Source organism: Oncorhynchus nerka, linkage group LG20 (assembly GCF_034236695.1).
Source record: "Oncorhynchus nerka isolate Pitt River linkage group LG20, Oner_Uvic_2.0, whole genome shotgun sequence".
NCBI classification, from domain to species: domain Eukaryota; kingdom Metazoa; phylum Chordata; class Actinopteri; order Salmoniformes; family Salmonidae; genus Oncorhynchus; species Oncorhynchus nerka.
In genome coordinates, this window is record NC_088415.1 from 31,301,370 (window position 1) to 31,315,887 (window position 14,518).

Below are 14,518 nucleotides of genomic sequence, written 5' to 3' on the forward strand. Positions count from 1 at the left end.
AATAATTGTATTTCCTGTTTCTATGCCTTTAGTTTTCCAAATGGACCAATTTATCGGGAACATTCTGAAAAGCTATGCAATGATTGTTCTTTGGGAGTGATATTGGTTCTTGTAGAATTCATTTCATTTTCTTCCATATTGTTATAGTGTTCTTAACTATGAAGATGAGAAAAGATTCTGCGGGTGAGAACGAGCATTTCTTCAATATGTACCCATTGTTTCCTCTTCAGTGTATTTAACAATATGTCTCAAGTAAAAGCCTTGGGTGGCGAGTTGATACAATTACATGCCTGGAAGGTTAAAACCACCCTCAGACTTGGGGAGATGTAAAACTTCCCCTTTTTATTCTAAGTTTTATTTGCCCATATAAAGTCTGTTATTTGCCCATAAATATTTGGAGGTGTAATTGGTATAAATATAAAACCTATGGGAGCCAGGCCATTCTGAAGACGTTTATTCTACCTGTAAGATTTATGGGAAGAATGCTCCATTTAAATAGATCTGCTTTCATATTGTTGAGTAATGGGATAAAGTTATCTTCATACACAGTGTACAAGACATTAGTGTCAAGACCATCTTCCTGTTCGGGCGGCTGTCGGCGGTCGTCGTCACCGGGTCTACTAGCTGCCACCGATCCCCTTTTCCTTTTCTGTTGGTTTTGTCTTATTGGTTACACCTGTTTCTTGTTTGGGGATTGGTTAGGGCTATTTAAGCCAGTTATGCCCACCTGCTTTTGTGCGGGCTTGTTTCTCTGTTTGGTTTCGTTACCTGGTGTGCATGTGTTCTTTTTGTATTTCTCCGGACTGTTTGTGTCCTGTTTTTTTGCCGGTCATTGTATGCGCCTGGTGTTTTGGCGTGACCTTTCTGTCACCGGAATAAATACGGTTGTCCTTTAACCTCTGCTCTCTGCGCCTGACTCCGCCCCCCCTACTCCTAGAAGTCTCTCTGCGCCTGACTCCGCACCCACTACTCCTAGAAGTCTCTCTGCGCCTGACTCCGCACCCACTACTCCTAGAAGTCTCTCTGTGCCTGACTCCGCACCCACTACTCCTAGAAGTCTCTCTGCGCCTGACTCCGCACCCACTACTCCTAGAAGTCTCTCTGCGCCTGACTCCGCACCCACTACTCCTAGAAGTCTCTCTGCGCCTGACTCCGCACCCACTACTCCTAGAAGTCTCTCTGCGCCTGACTCCGCACCCACTACTCCTAGAAGTCGTAACAGAAGTCCGCACCACCCATGTAGTCAGCAGGAGCAGCGGCAACCCCCCTCCCATCTATGGAGGAGCCCGTCCTCCATCATACGGCCATCCTCCATCGTATCGGGTCAGTGATGGACCAAATGATGGAGAGAATGGACCGATGGGAGAGGAGTGGTCTCCCTACATCACCTCCAGCTCCTCCTTCGAAGACTCAACCCACTCCTCCGGCGGCATCCGGCCCCAGCCACTTGGACCTACACTTGGTGCTCCGGTACCGTTTTAGATGCCTGGGCTACATTTAGTAAGACAAGAGGGCCACTGTTTCGCTCAATAGTTTCAGCAGAGAGGAAGAGGCGAAGCGAGAGGGCTCACTCTTGCCAAAATCTGTAATAATAAGAAGGCCTAAGCTTGTCGCCTGCATTCACACCTTTGGGACAAGGACTCGCATTGCTAGGGCGGAGAAATGAGCATCTCGTCATTATAGGCTTCTCCCAAAGTAAATTAATGTTTTGACAAAATTATATAATTACCCCTGTCTAAATAAAATCATTCAAAATACCTTACAAGAGAGCTGGACTTAGCCACAGAAGATCATTAGTCTCTTAAATGTATTTTCCTGTGGATTGTTTCAAATCACAAGTGCATAGGTCTATACCTATTTGGGAAGCCAGCAATTTGGGCACCTCGCGTGGCAATAGGCCTAGCTGATTATTGAGTTGCAGCTGTCAGTGAAAAGCACCTTAAATGTGTTAAGATAATGTGTCTAGGGATATTATTATTATTATTATTATTATTATTTAATGTTGAGACAAGGAGGAATGTGTGGTGAAGATATGGGCGTCTCTCTCCAGAATGCATGCACTCAGCTCTCCAGAATGCATGCACTCAGCTCTCCAGAATGCATGCACTCAGCTCTCCAGAATGCATGCACTCAGCTCTCCAGAATGTGCTCCACTGTGGCACATTAATTGTTTAATAGTGAAATGTTTGCCCTTCGATTAAAAAAAAAAAATTATATTTATCATTACATGTGTAATCAGTGGGCCTAGTAAATATACCATTAAAACCCATCATTTTGTTACATTCATTTCTGGTATTCCAGCTCAGCCAAGCAGAATTTCGAGACAATTGTGTGTGTGTCTACCTGGCAGATCTCCAGCCATTGACAGTAGGTGCATGGACCATCAGCTCCTTGGCACTAAAGATATCTTCGTGATCGAAGGAGCTGACCACCGTGAATTCTATCTTCCTGCTGCATCTTGCTGCTGCACCCTATCAAATATGGAGAAACATTAACATAATCTACCACTGAATATCACCTGAGTTATCTGAAGCACCTTTCCCTATCAAATAGATAGGCTACACTGTAATTAGCTAGCTACTTAAACTCATAAACCATGGAAGAAATCTTCATCCTGGGATTTGGATAAACCTTGATAGCTAACTACACTCTACAATGACTTGACATAGTAATATTCAGGTTATCCATATAGCTATCTAGCATAGATGTGTTGGCTAACCTGGGATATCATTCTGCCATAATATTTTCAAATGTCGAATGTATGCCCCTTCAAAAAAGTGAAATACTGTAGCATACATTTAAATGCTCTAAACTATTACCTATGGTATTGCATCGTTTGCGTTTGACGTCCCTGCGGTGGGAAGGAATACGTTTAGTTTTTCTATTTAGAATTGTACAAATCTGACGCACAATAAAACCACAGTTTTAATACAAAGTATTCTCTATTAAAGTATGGTATAACTACTAATATATCAAGTATATCTTGCCATGAACATTGAAATAAAAAAAATACAGTTTGCTCATGTCCCATTTCATCTCTATAACCACCGCTATCAACAACTAGTCCACCTAGGTGCGTGTGGGACTGTAGTCCGTTACATCTTCCATCCAAAACATTTGGAGCGTCCAGTCTGCACGTGCCTGTGCATTTTTTTATCTCCACTGCTGGTTTCATGTTTCACTGCGTCTTCCATTTGGCATATAAACGTTTTAAAGAGTCTGTGCTCAAGTATTTCCGGGTGGCATGACTTCGCTTTCTTCCGGGTCTGGTATAGCATCATGGATGTTCAAGAGAGTTGGCCAGAAATAGAGAAAGCCGCAAAAGAGAAGAGACGCGAACTGGTCCTGCAAGGTGCAGTTATCGATGAAAAGATATCCTCAAATGGAGGTCTGTGTTCCCCAATCTATTCTCTCAAGCTCCTAAATGACCTAGAAATCATCCAATGCCCGAGTTTGACAGAAATTCATGGAGACATAAAACATCTGACCACCCTTACAAGCTTGATTGTTCGTAGGAATAACCTTTCCTCTATTCCAAAAATCATTGGAAATTTGAAGTCACTGAAAGTCCTCGACATTTCAGTCAACACCCTGAAAGCTTTGCCTGATGAGATATCCCAGCTAAGCGAGCTCAATACACTCAACGTGAGCTGAGTGTATTGCCAGGTGGACTCTGTCGTTGCACGGAGCTCTCCATCATCAACATATCAAAAAATGGCATCACTCGGTTCCCTGATGACTTCTATCGCCTGGATCTCCTCAGCACTGTCGTTGCCTCTGAGAATTACATTGAAGACCTGAGTGGAAATGTTCACATGCTTTCTGCTCTAAAGGTGTGTGACTAAAATAGATGGGTCATATATTGTACTGCTACCTAAAATATGCATTCTTGCATCTTGTCTATACCTTCTGCATTATTATGGTCATGATTGACAAGGTACCTCTCTCAGTTCTACTCATCAACAATGCATTGAACGGACCCGAGACTGTCGTGACATTTTCCTTGCACAAGGCCTTTCAGATGGTGAGACAACTGAGACCTGGATGAAGCCCCGTTTGGTTATTCATCTTAGTTGAATGCAGTAACATGCATGTAACACTGAATGTAATAACATGAACTAAAAACAACAAAAATATGAAATGTTCCTCTCCAGGTTTTGGACCTATCCAACAACAAGCTCCGTGACATCCCCTACGAGTTGAGCGACTGCTCCAGGCTGAAGGAGATCAACTTCAAGGGAAACAAACTAAAAGACAAGCGGCTGGAGAAGATGCTCAACGGTTGCCAGACCAAGTCCATCCTGGACTACCTTCGGGACGGTGGCAGAGGCAAAGGTAGCAAGCAGGCCGACGGGGGCCGGAACGCAGAGAAGACCCAGACCAAAAAGCAGCGCAAGCAGAAGAAGAAGAATGAGGAGGAGGACGAGGAGGAGGTGGATAAGTTGAACCGGCTGGTGGTGAAGGTGCTTCACATTTCTGACAACCCCGGGGTGTTCACTGTAAAGGTGGCCAACGAGCTGGAGGATGTGAGGCCATACTTGGTGTGCTGTGTGGTCAGAGGCATGAACTTCAGGTCCGGGAATGCGCTTAAGAGATTCCTGGCTGCTCAGGTAATGTTGTTTTGAGATGAGAACATGTTCATCTAGGAGCCAGTCTGTTTCTGCGTTAGCCGACTCTTACGTTGCTGTCTTTGACAGTCATATTTGGCAAGGTAACAATGTAGGCTCGAAGTTTCTTAGTGCAGTATGGGACCCAGATTAAGAAAAGTCTACAAAATAAACTCAAGCACATAAATGGACATAAACTCACCATCCTCAATAGCCTCTTTTGCATTATTCACAACTCTTTCTCTCTTGTCTGTTGTGGTTCAGACCAAACTTCACGATGACCTATGTGGTAAAAGGACAACTGCAACCATCGCAACTCACGACATGCAGCTACTCAAGGGACCTCTCATGTATGATGCCAGGCGTCCTCCCATATTAAAGGTATGATGCAACATTGCATGACATTTTCCTCATACCACGTTAGACAGCCACAAATATTCAAGTCAACTCGCTTGAGCTATTTAGCTATGCATTTCAAACTCTTTGCATTTGATTGGTTTATGATGACATTTCTCAGGACCTTGTCCCGTGTCTTTGTTAAAGTAGTTTATGCAGACAGTCTTATAAAGGTCTCTAGAGAAGGCTGATTTTCTATTGGACATGGTAACTCCGTTTTTTTTAGTAGAATCCAGTATTTTGAAGGACACTCTAATCAGCAATTGTGAGCCATCACATTATTCCATTCTTAATAATACATGATCCTTTTTTCTGTATGTTATGCCAAAGCCAGGCAACGCACCACCTGTTAATAGTATTATCAGTCTTATTCAAAGACCTGCATATGTCTTCACAGCAACAGTTTGAACACAAAATAACATTGTTGCTAGTTGTTGTCCGTCACTCTTGGCAAATCATTGTATTCAAAAACTGCATTCAGGTTTGTGTCAATGCATTTCAGTTCCATTCAAGGTCATTCAAACAAGCAAGTAATATTTTGAAAGGAGCACAACTCTCTCATTCACTAGATAGTCCCCCTGGCCCGTAAGGAGATGACTGCGGTGGAGCAGTTGCAGCTGGAGTGGGAGAGGACCAGAGGTAACTGAGGAAGAGGCAGAATGTTTCTGGCCTCCACAAGTGAGTATTAGCACGTCTTTAAAGGAAAGATTCACCCATTTTGAATGTTATATTGTTCTTGTGCATCTCTGAACAATGTTCTGTCGATTCCCGGGGTCATTTCATGTTTTCATGTGTTCTGAGCTATTGCCACTCAAGCAGGCAGAAATTTGACAGGGATGATGTAGCATTGCGATAAAGCGTCTCTCACTACACTGGAAGTTAATAGGAATACGACTTTTAGATTGCAAAAACGTCTATCATACATGTCAGATTTCAATACTGGGTGACGTCATAACACAGGATGTTGTCTTCTCTCGAATGAGCCATTGATCATATTTTTGCGATATTCCTACCTCGAGAAATGTGTAATTTAACGAGGTTTCACGACATTTGTCCTATTTGTCTGCCTCTTCAGTCCAAGGTGCATTGCATGGTGCCGTTGCATGGTCATTGGGAATGTCAGACTCCACTCTGCGAGGCACATCGATCTGCAGGTTGAACATTTCGTATTTGGTCATTTATTTGGATCCCCATTATTTTATTTGGATCCCCATTACTCTTCCTGGGGTGCATACAAAACTTGAAACATGACATAATATAGAACATTAAAGGAATACTTTGGGATTTTGTCAATGAGGCCTTTACGTACTTCCCCAGTATCAGATAAACGAGTGGATACCATTTTTATGACTCTGTGTCCAGTATGAAGGAAGTTAAAGTTTTGCGAGACAATGCTAACTAGCATTAGTTTAAAAAAACTGGAAGACTATGGTAGATACCCATACTGTACGCTAGCGCTAGTTAGTAACTTCCTTGAAACTCATTGCCAATATTCCGAAGTATCCCTTTAATAGAAAAGAACAGCTCAAGGACAGAACTAAATAAAAACATGGTGAGATTGTAGACTCCTAAATTGATAGCTGTAAAATCGCCTAAACAAACAGCACTAACTAGCTACACTTTTTATGCAAAATGATGTGGATGATGTGTCGGCTGGAGAGACAAATATATTGATAAAAGTCACCATGCCTGAGAGATTTACATGGTTATCAAAATGTCATGCCAGGGTAAGCTTACACGAAACACAATCATTATTTTAAGTGTTTCTAAAATCCTCTATGGGAAAAAGGAATGGTGGAAAAACGATTGGAACCATTTCCCTGTTTCACCGCCAGGTTTTATGGGTATTATGGCACCTCCGCTGTGGGGCTCTATAGGGCTGTGGTGGTCATGAAATTTTGTCAGCCGGTTACTGTCGTGCAAAAGACTGCCGGTCTAACGGTAATTGATCATTCATTAACATGAACACATTTAGCATCTCGAGGCCTCTACGCATACAGGCTGTATACAAACAGCTGATGCGCGTCTTTGGAACAGCTACATTTAAAAAAAGGCGAATAAATCAATTGAATATACAACATCACAATAAATCCATTACTTATTTTAGGCAGGTCTAAAGAAACATAAAGAAAAGGTATTTCAGAAGAACAGAATGAGTTGGCCTACTGTATGTTATCTGGCTATGTGCCATGCCGTAGGTGGTAGGCTTGTTATTTAGCAGACAAAATTTAGCAGACAAAATATGCTTATAATTCCGGTGCCATTATTGTATAGTAAGAAGAAAATAATTGAACTTGGCTGAATAAAATACAAAGGATGTGTTTCCTATTCCGGAGTGTGTACATGAAGTGGCTATGTTGAGTATTAAAGTGATCATTTGAAACAGGTCCTGTACGCTAGATTTAGAGATATGGCAAATTTAGTTGTGAATGATACAAACTAGAGGTCGACCGATTAATCGGCATGGCCTGGCCGATTTAATTAGGGCCGATTTCAAGTTTTCATAACAATCGGTAAATGGCATTTTTGGACGCCAATTACATTGCAATCCACGAGTAGACTGCATGGCAGGCTGACCACCTGTTACTCGAGTGCAGCAAGGAGCCAAGGTAAGTTGCTAGTTACCATTAAACTTATCTTATAAAAAACAATCAATCTTCACATAATTGCGTTGCATATAATCAATGCGGTGCCTGTTAATTTGTCATCGAATCACAGCCTACTTCAACTTCGCCAAACGGGTGATGATTTAACAAAAGCGCATTCGCAAAAAAGCACTATCGTTGCCAATGTACCTCAAATAAAATCAAAGTTTATTTGTCACGTGCGCTGAATACAACAGGTGTAGTAGACCTTAAGGTGAAATGCTTACTTACAGGCTCTAACCAATAGTGCAAAAAGGATATTAGGTGAACAATAGGTAGGTAAAGAAATAAAACAACAGTAAAAGACAGTAAAAGGCTATATACAGTAGCGAGGCTATAAAAGTGGCGAGGCCACATACAGACACCGGTTAGTCAGGCTGTTTGAGGTAGTATGTACATGTTGATATGGTTAAAGTGACTATGTATGTATGATGAACAGAGAGTAGCAGTAGCGTAACAGATGGGTTGGCGGGTGGTGGGTGGGACACAATGCAGATAGCCCGGTTAGCCAATGTGCGGGAGCACTGGTTGGTTGGCACAATTGAGGTAGTATGTACATGAATGTATAGTTAAAGTGACTATGCATATATGATAAACAGAGAGTAGCAGCAGCATAAAAAGAGGGGTGGGGGGGAACACAATGCAAATAGTCTGGGTAGCCATTTGATTAACTGTTCAGGAGTCTTATAGCTTGGGGGTAAAAACTGTTGAGAAGCCTTTTTGTCCTAGACTTGGCACTCCGGTACCGCTTGCCATGCGGTAGTAGAGAGAACAGTCTATGACTGGGGTGGCTGGGGTCTTTGACAATTTTTAGGGCCTTCCTCTGACACCACCTGGTGTAGAGGTCCTGGATGGCAGGCAGCTTGGCCCCAGTGATGTACTGGGCCATACTCACTACCCTTTGTAGTGCCTTGCGGTCAGAGGCAGAGCAGTTGCCGTACCAGGCAGTGATGCAACCATGCTCTCGATGTTGCAGCTGTAGAACCCTTTGAGGATCTCATGACCCATGCCAAATCTTTTTAGTTTCCTGAGAGGGAATAGGCTTTGTCGTGCCCCCTTCACGACTGTCTTGGTGTGTTTTGACCATTCTAGTTTGTTGTTGATGTGGACACCAAGGAACTTGAAGCTCTCAACCTGCTCCACTACAGCCCAGTAGATGACCATGGGAGTGTGCTCGGTCCTCCTTTTCTTTTACTGTTGTCCACAATAATCTCCCTAATCTTGGTTACTTTGAGGGATAGGTTGTTATTCTGGCACCACCTGGCCAAGTCTCTGGCTTCCTCCCTATAGGCTGTCTCGTCGTTGTTGGTGATCAGGCCTACCACTGTTGTGTCGTCTGCAAACTTAATGATGGTGTTGGAGTCATGCCTGGCCATGCAGTCGTGGGTGAACAGGGAGTACAGGAGGGGACTGAGCACACACCCCTGGGGAGCTCCAGTGTTGAGGATCAGCGTGGCAGATGTGTTGCTACCTACCCTCACCACCTGGGGGCGGCCCTTCAGGAAGTCCAGGATCCAGTTGCAGAGGGAGGTGTTTAGTCCCAGGATCCTTAGCTTAGTGATGAGCTTTGAGGGTACTATGGTGTTGAACGATGAGCTGTAGTCAATTAATAGCTTTCTCATATAAGTGTTCCTTTTGTCCAGGTGGGAAAGGGCAGTGTGGAGTGCAATCGAGATTGCATCATCTGTGGATCTGTTTGAGCGGTACGCAAATTGGAGTGGGTGTCGGGTTTCTGCGATAATGGTGTTGATGTGAGCCATTACCAACCTTTCAAAGCACTTCATGGCTACAGATGTGAGTACTTTGGGTCTGTAGTCATTTAGGCAGGTTGCCTTTGTGTTCTTGGGCACAGGGACTATGGTGGTCTGCTTGAAACATGTTGGTATTACAGACTTAATCAGGGACATGTTGAAAATGTCAGTGAAGACACCTGCCAGTTGGTCAGCATAAACATTAATGCCTTTCTTAAAATGAATACACAAGTATATCTTTTTTTAAACCTGCATATTTAGTTAATAGAAATTCATGTTAGCAGGAAATATTTACTAGGGAAATTGTGTCACTTCTCTTGCATTCCAGTGCAAGCAGAGTCAGGGTATTTGCAGCAGTTTGGGCCACCTGGCTAGTTGCGAACTGTGTGAATTTCTTCCTAACAAAGACCGTAAATAATTTGCCAGAATATTACATAATTATGACATAACATTGAAGGTTGTGCAATGTAACATCAATATTTAGACTTAGGGTTGCCACCCGTTTGATAAAATACGGAACGGTTCCGTATTTCACTGAAAGAATAAACGTTTTGTTTTCGAAATGATCGTTTCCGGATTTGGCCATATTAATGACCTAAGGCTCGTATTTCTGTGTGTTTATTATATTATAATTAAGTCTATGATTTGATATTTGATAGAGCAGTCTGACTGAGCGGTGGTAGGCAGCAGCAGGCTCGTAAGCATTCATTCAAACAGCACTTTCCTGCGTTGGCCTGCAGCTCTTCGCAATGTTTGAAGCACAGCACTGTTTATGGCTTCCAGCCTATCAACTCCCGAGATAAGGCTTGCAATACTATAGTGCCTACAAGAACATCCAATAGTCAAAGGTATATGATATACAAATGGTATAGAGAGAAATAGTCCTATAATTCCTATAATAACTACAACCTAGAACTTTTTACCTGGGAATATTGAAGACTCATGTTAAAAGGAACCACCAGCTTTCATATGTTCTCTTCTGAGTAAGGAACTTAAACGTTAGCTTTTTTACATGGCACATATTGCACTTTTACTTTCTTCTCCAACACTTTGTTTGAATTATTTAAATTGAGCATGTTTCATTATTTATTTCAGACTAAATGTATATTATTTAAAGTTATGATTATTATCAAGTTATGATTTAATTATGTGTATGTGTAATTCTGTGTGATTAGTTAGGTATTTAGTAAATAAATAATTAAACTAAATTTTGTATTGCTGATTCAACTTATGAGCCAGGGTTCGTGCAGATAACCAAGAATTTACAACTTTCAGATGAGACTGAATTAAGATGACGATTAATATTGACTGCTATTGATGTAAAATATTACTAGGTCTTTAAGAGTTTATTCGGAAGATAACAGCTCTATAAATATTATTTCGTGGGGCCCGACTCTCTACTTAATTACATTTACTGTAACGGTTTTCTTGCGGTGAAGGAGAGGCGGACCAAAATGCAGCGTGGTTTCTATTCATGGTTCTTTAATAAAGAAAACTACACATGAATAGACTAACAAAACAATAAACGTGAGAAAACCTAAACAGCCCTATCTGGGTCAAACACAGAGACAGGAACAATCACCCACAAAACCCAACACCAAACAGGCTACCTAAATATGGTTCCCAATCAGAGACAATGACTAACACCTGCCTCTGATTGAGAACCATATCAGGCCAAACATAGAAATAGACAAACTAGACATGTAACATAGAATGCCCACTCAGATCACACCCATACCAAACAAAACATAGAAACATACAAAGCAAACTATGGTCAGGGTGTGACATTTACATGATTAGCTCAATCAGGTAATATTAATTACGGATAAATTATTTTATAGAATAGCATGTCATATCACTTAATCCGGCATAGCCAAAGACACAACATTATTCTACCTGATAATTAATTGCACACACCTGGTGTCCCACATCTGCATCAGTCCCTGATTAGAGGGGAACAATAAAAAAAAAGTGGAACTGGCTTCGAGATCCAAAGTTGAATATGAGGGCTCTAGGCGTTCCTTTCCACATAGTTCCTTCCTCAAATAGACCTTAACCACATTGTCCCAATGGTCAGCAATTAACACATCTGTCTCTGTTCCGTTCTCAGAAAATGGCGGAGCTGAACAAGTTCACGTTGGAGCACAGAGAGGAGGCTGGGTCAGAGGGGGAGTCAGACTTACCCCCAGACCCCGCCTCAGATGGTACCACCTCAGGAGAGCTGATCATCCAGCAGGTTCGCACCGTGGACCCTGACGGGAACCTCAAGGTCGTCTACCCGTCCAAAACGGACCTCTCCACGGATGTCGACAACCTGAACGTCATCTGGTAGTTGTGCCACAGTTGCGCCTTTTTTGATTTATACAATTATAGTCTCACACAGTTAAAATCACAGTACTGTATATGAGATGTTCAATGTGTTGGGATTGCCAGTTTCTCTTTTGTAGCATTATCGATTACAGCCACTCATTTCTCAAACATGGAAATAGTGTATTATAGCCTTGCTTAATGTTCTTGATTATTATTTGCAGCTTCTGCTATTTTAAGGTATAAAATAATTAAACTACCTACCCAACTTAAAATATGTTTTTTATACTTTTATATTGTTTCACACTAAAGCCAACTCGTTTGTTTAAGATTATTATTATTTTTGACATGTACAATGACTGTATACGCCTGTAGCGAGCCTGTGATCAGTAGAGTGTAGACATAATGACCATTGAAACAAGTGTAAAACCTTTTTCCATTCCTCTCTTTAATTAATTAAGGGCAGGGAATGTGTATAATGTTTAATATTTAAAAGATCTCTCAAATAAATTGAACCTTGAAGGCAGCAGTGGTTATGCGTTTCTTTATTGCACATGTTGAAAGCCAGTGCTTTGTTCTACGTAGAAACGTGTTTGGCCTCAATAACACAGGAAACCCCTGAAAGTTGGTTTCATAAATGCCTCCATGGTCAGTTACTGTGCATGCATTGTGCACGGCCATTTGACTGAACTGTAAAACAGCTTGGGAATTTACAGGTTAACTAGAAAAGAACGGGGGTACTGTTACATATCAAATTGTATTTGATACATGCGCCAAATACAACAGGTGTAGACCTTACAGTGAAATGCTTACAAGCCCTTAACCAACAATGCAGTTTTAAGAAAAATAAGTGTTGAGTAAAAAAGAAAGTAACAAATAATTAAAGAGCAACTGTAAAATAACAATAGCGAGACTATATAGGGGGTACCGGTACAGAGTCAATGTGTGGTGGCACCAGTTAGACGAGGCAATTGAGTCATGTACATGTAGAGTAGGTAGAGTTAAATTGACTGCATAGATAATAAACAGAATAGCAGCAGTGTTAAAGGGGGGTGAAAATAATCTGGGTAGCCATTTGATTAGCTCTTCAGGAGTCTTATTTTATTTACATTTTTATTTATTTCATCTTTATTTAACCAGGTAGGCTAGTTCTCATTTACAACTGCAACCTGGCCAAGATAAAGCAAAGCAGTTTGACACATATAACAGCACAGAGTTACACATGGAATAAACAAACATACAGTCAATAATACAGTAGAAAAAGTCTATATACAGTGTGTGCAAATGAGGTAGGATAAGAGAGGTGAGGCAATAAATAGGCCATGGTGGCAAAGTAATTACAATATAGCAATTAAATACTGGAATGGTAGATGTGCAGAAGATGAATGTGCAAGTAGAGATGCTGGGGTGCAAAGGAGCAAGATAAATAAATAAATACAGTATGGGGATGAGGTAGTTGGATGGGCTATTTACAGATGCAGCTGGTGCTTAAAGATAGTGAGGAAGATATGAGTATCCATCTTCAGTGATTTTTGCAGTTCGTTCCAGTCGTTGGCAGCAGAGAACTGGAAGGAGAGGCGGCCAAAGGAAGAAATGGCTTTGGGGGTGACCAGTGAGATATACCTGCTGGAGCGCTTGCTACGGGTGGGTGCTGCTATGGTGACCAGTGAGCTGAGATAAGGCAGGGCTTTATCCTTCCTGTTTGGCCCTGTCCGGGGGTGTCCTCGGATGGGGCCACAGTGTCTCCTGACCCCTCCTGTCTCAGCCTCCAGTATTTATGCTGCAGTAGTTTATGTGTCGGGGGGCTAGGGTCAGTTTGTTATATCTGGAGTACTTCTCCTGTCCTATTCGGTGTCCTGTGTGAATCTAAGTGTGCGTTCTCTAATTCTCTCCTTCTCTCTTTCTTTCTCTCTCTCTGAGGACCTGAGCCCTAGGACCATGCCCCAGGACTACCTGACATGATGACTCCTTGCTGTCCCCAGTCCACCTGGCCATGCTGCTGCTCCAGTTTCAACTGTTCTGCCTTATTATTATTCGACCATGCTGGTCATTTATGAACATTTGAACATCTTGGCCATGTTCTGTTATAATCTCCACCCGGCACAGCCAGAAGAGGACTGGCCACCCCACATATGCTCTCTCTAATTCTCTCTTTCATATGCTCTCTCTAATTCTCTCTTTCTTTCTCTCTCTCGGAGGACCTGAGCCCTAGGACCGTGCCCCAGGACTACCTGACATGATGACTCCTTGCTGTCCCCAGTCCACCTGACTGTGCTGCTGCTACAGTTTCAACTGTTCTGCCTTATTATTATTCGACCATGCTGGTCATTTATGAACATTTGAACATCTTGGCCATGTTCTGTTATAATCTCCACCCGGCACAGCCAGAAGAGGACTGGCCACCCCACATAGCCTGGTTCCTCTCTAGGTTTCTTCCTAGGTTTTGGCCTTTCTAGGGAGTTTTTCCTAGCCACCGTGCTTCTACACCTGCATTGCTTGCTGTTTGGGGTTTTAGGCTGGGTTTCTGTACAGCACTTTGAGAATTCAGCTGATGTACAAAGGGCTATATAAATACATTTGATTTGATTTGATCTAGCAGAGACATGAAGATGACCTGGAGCCAGTGAGTTTGGCGACGAATATGAAGCGAGGGCCAGCCAACGAGAGCATACAGGTCGCAGTGGTGGGTAGTATATGGGGCTCCCTAAAACACTTCAGCGAGCAGGCCTTTCTAATCGACCTGGCTGAGGTATCCTGGAAGGATATTGACCTTCCTCACCATAAGCATGCCCCATTTAAAAAAATTAGAACC

At 42.3% G+C, this 14,518-nt stretch overlaps 1 pseudogene; it reads left to right on the forward strand.

The window, feature by feature from the left end:
* Positions 1 to 3,279: 3,279 nt before the first annotated feature.
* Positions 3,280 to 11,731, forward strand: LOC115101890 (leucine-rich repeat-containing protein 47-like; annotated as a pseudogene).
* Positions 11,732 to 14,518: the final 2,787 nt, after the last annotated feature.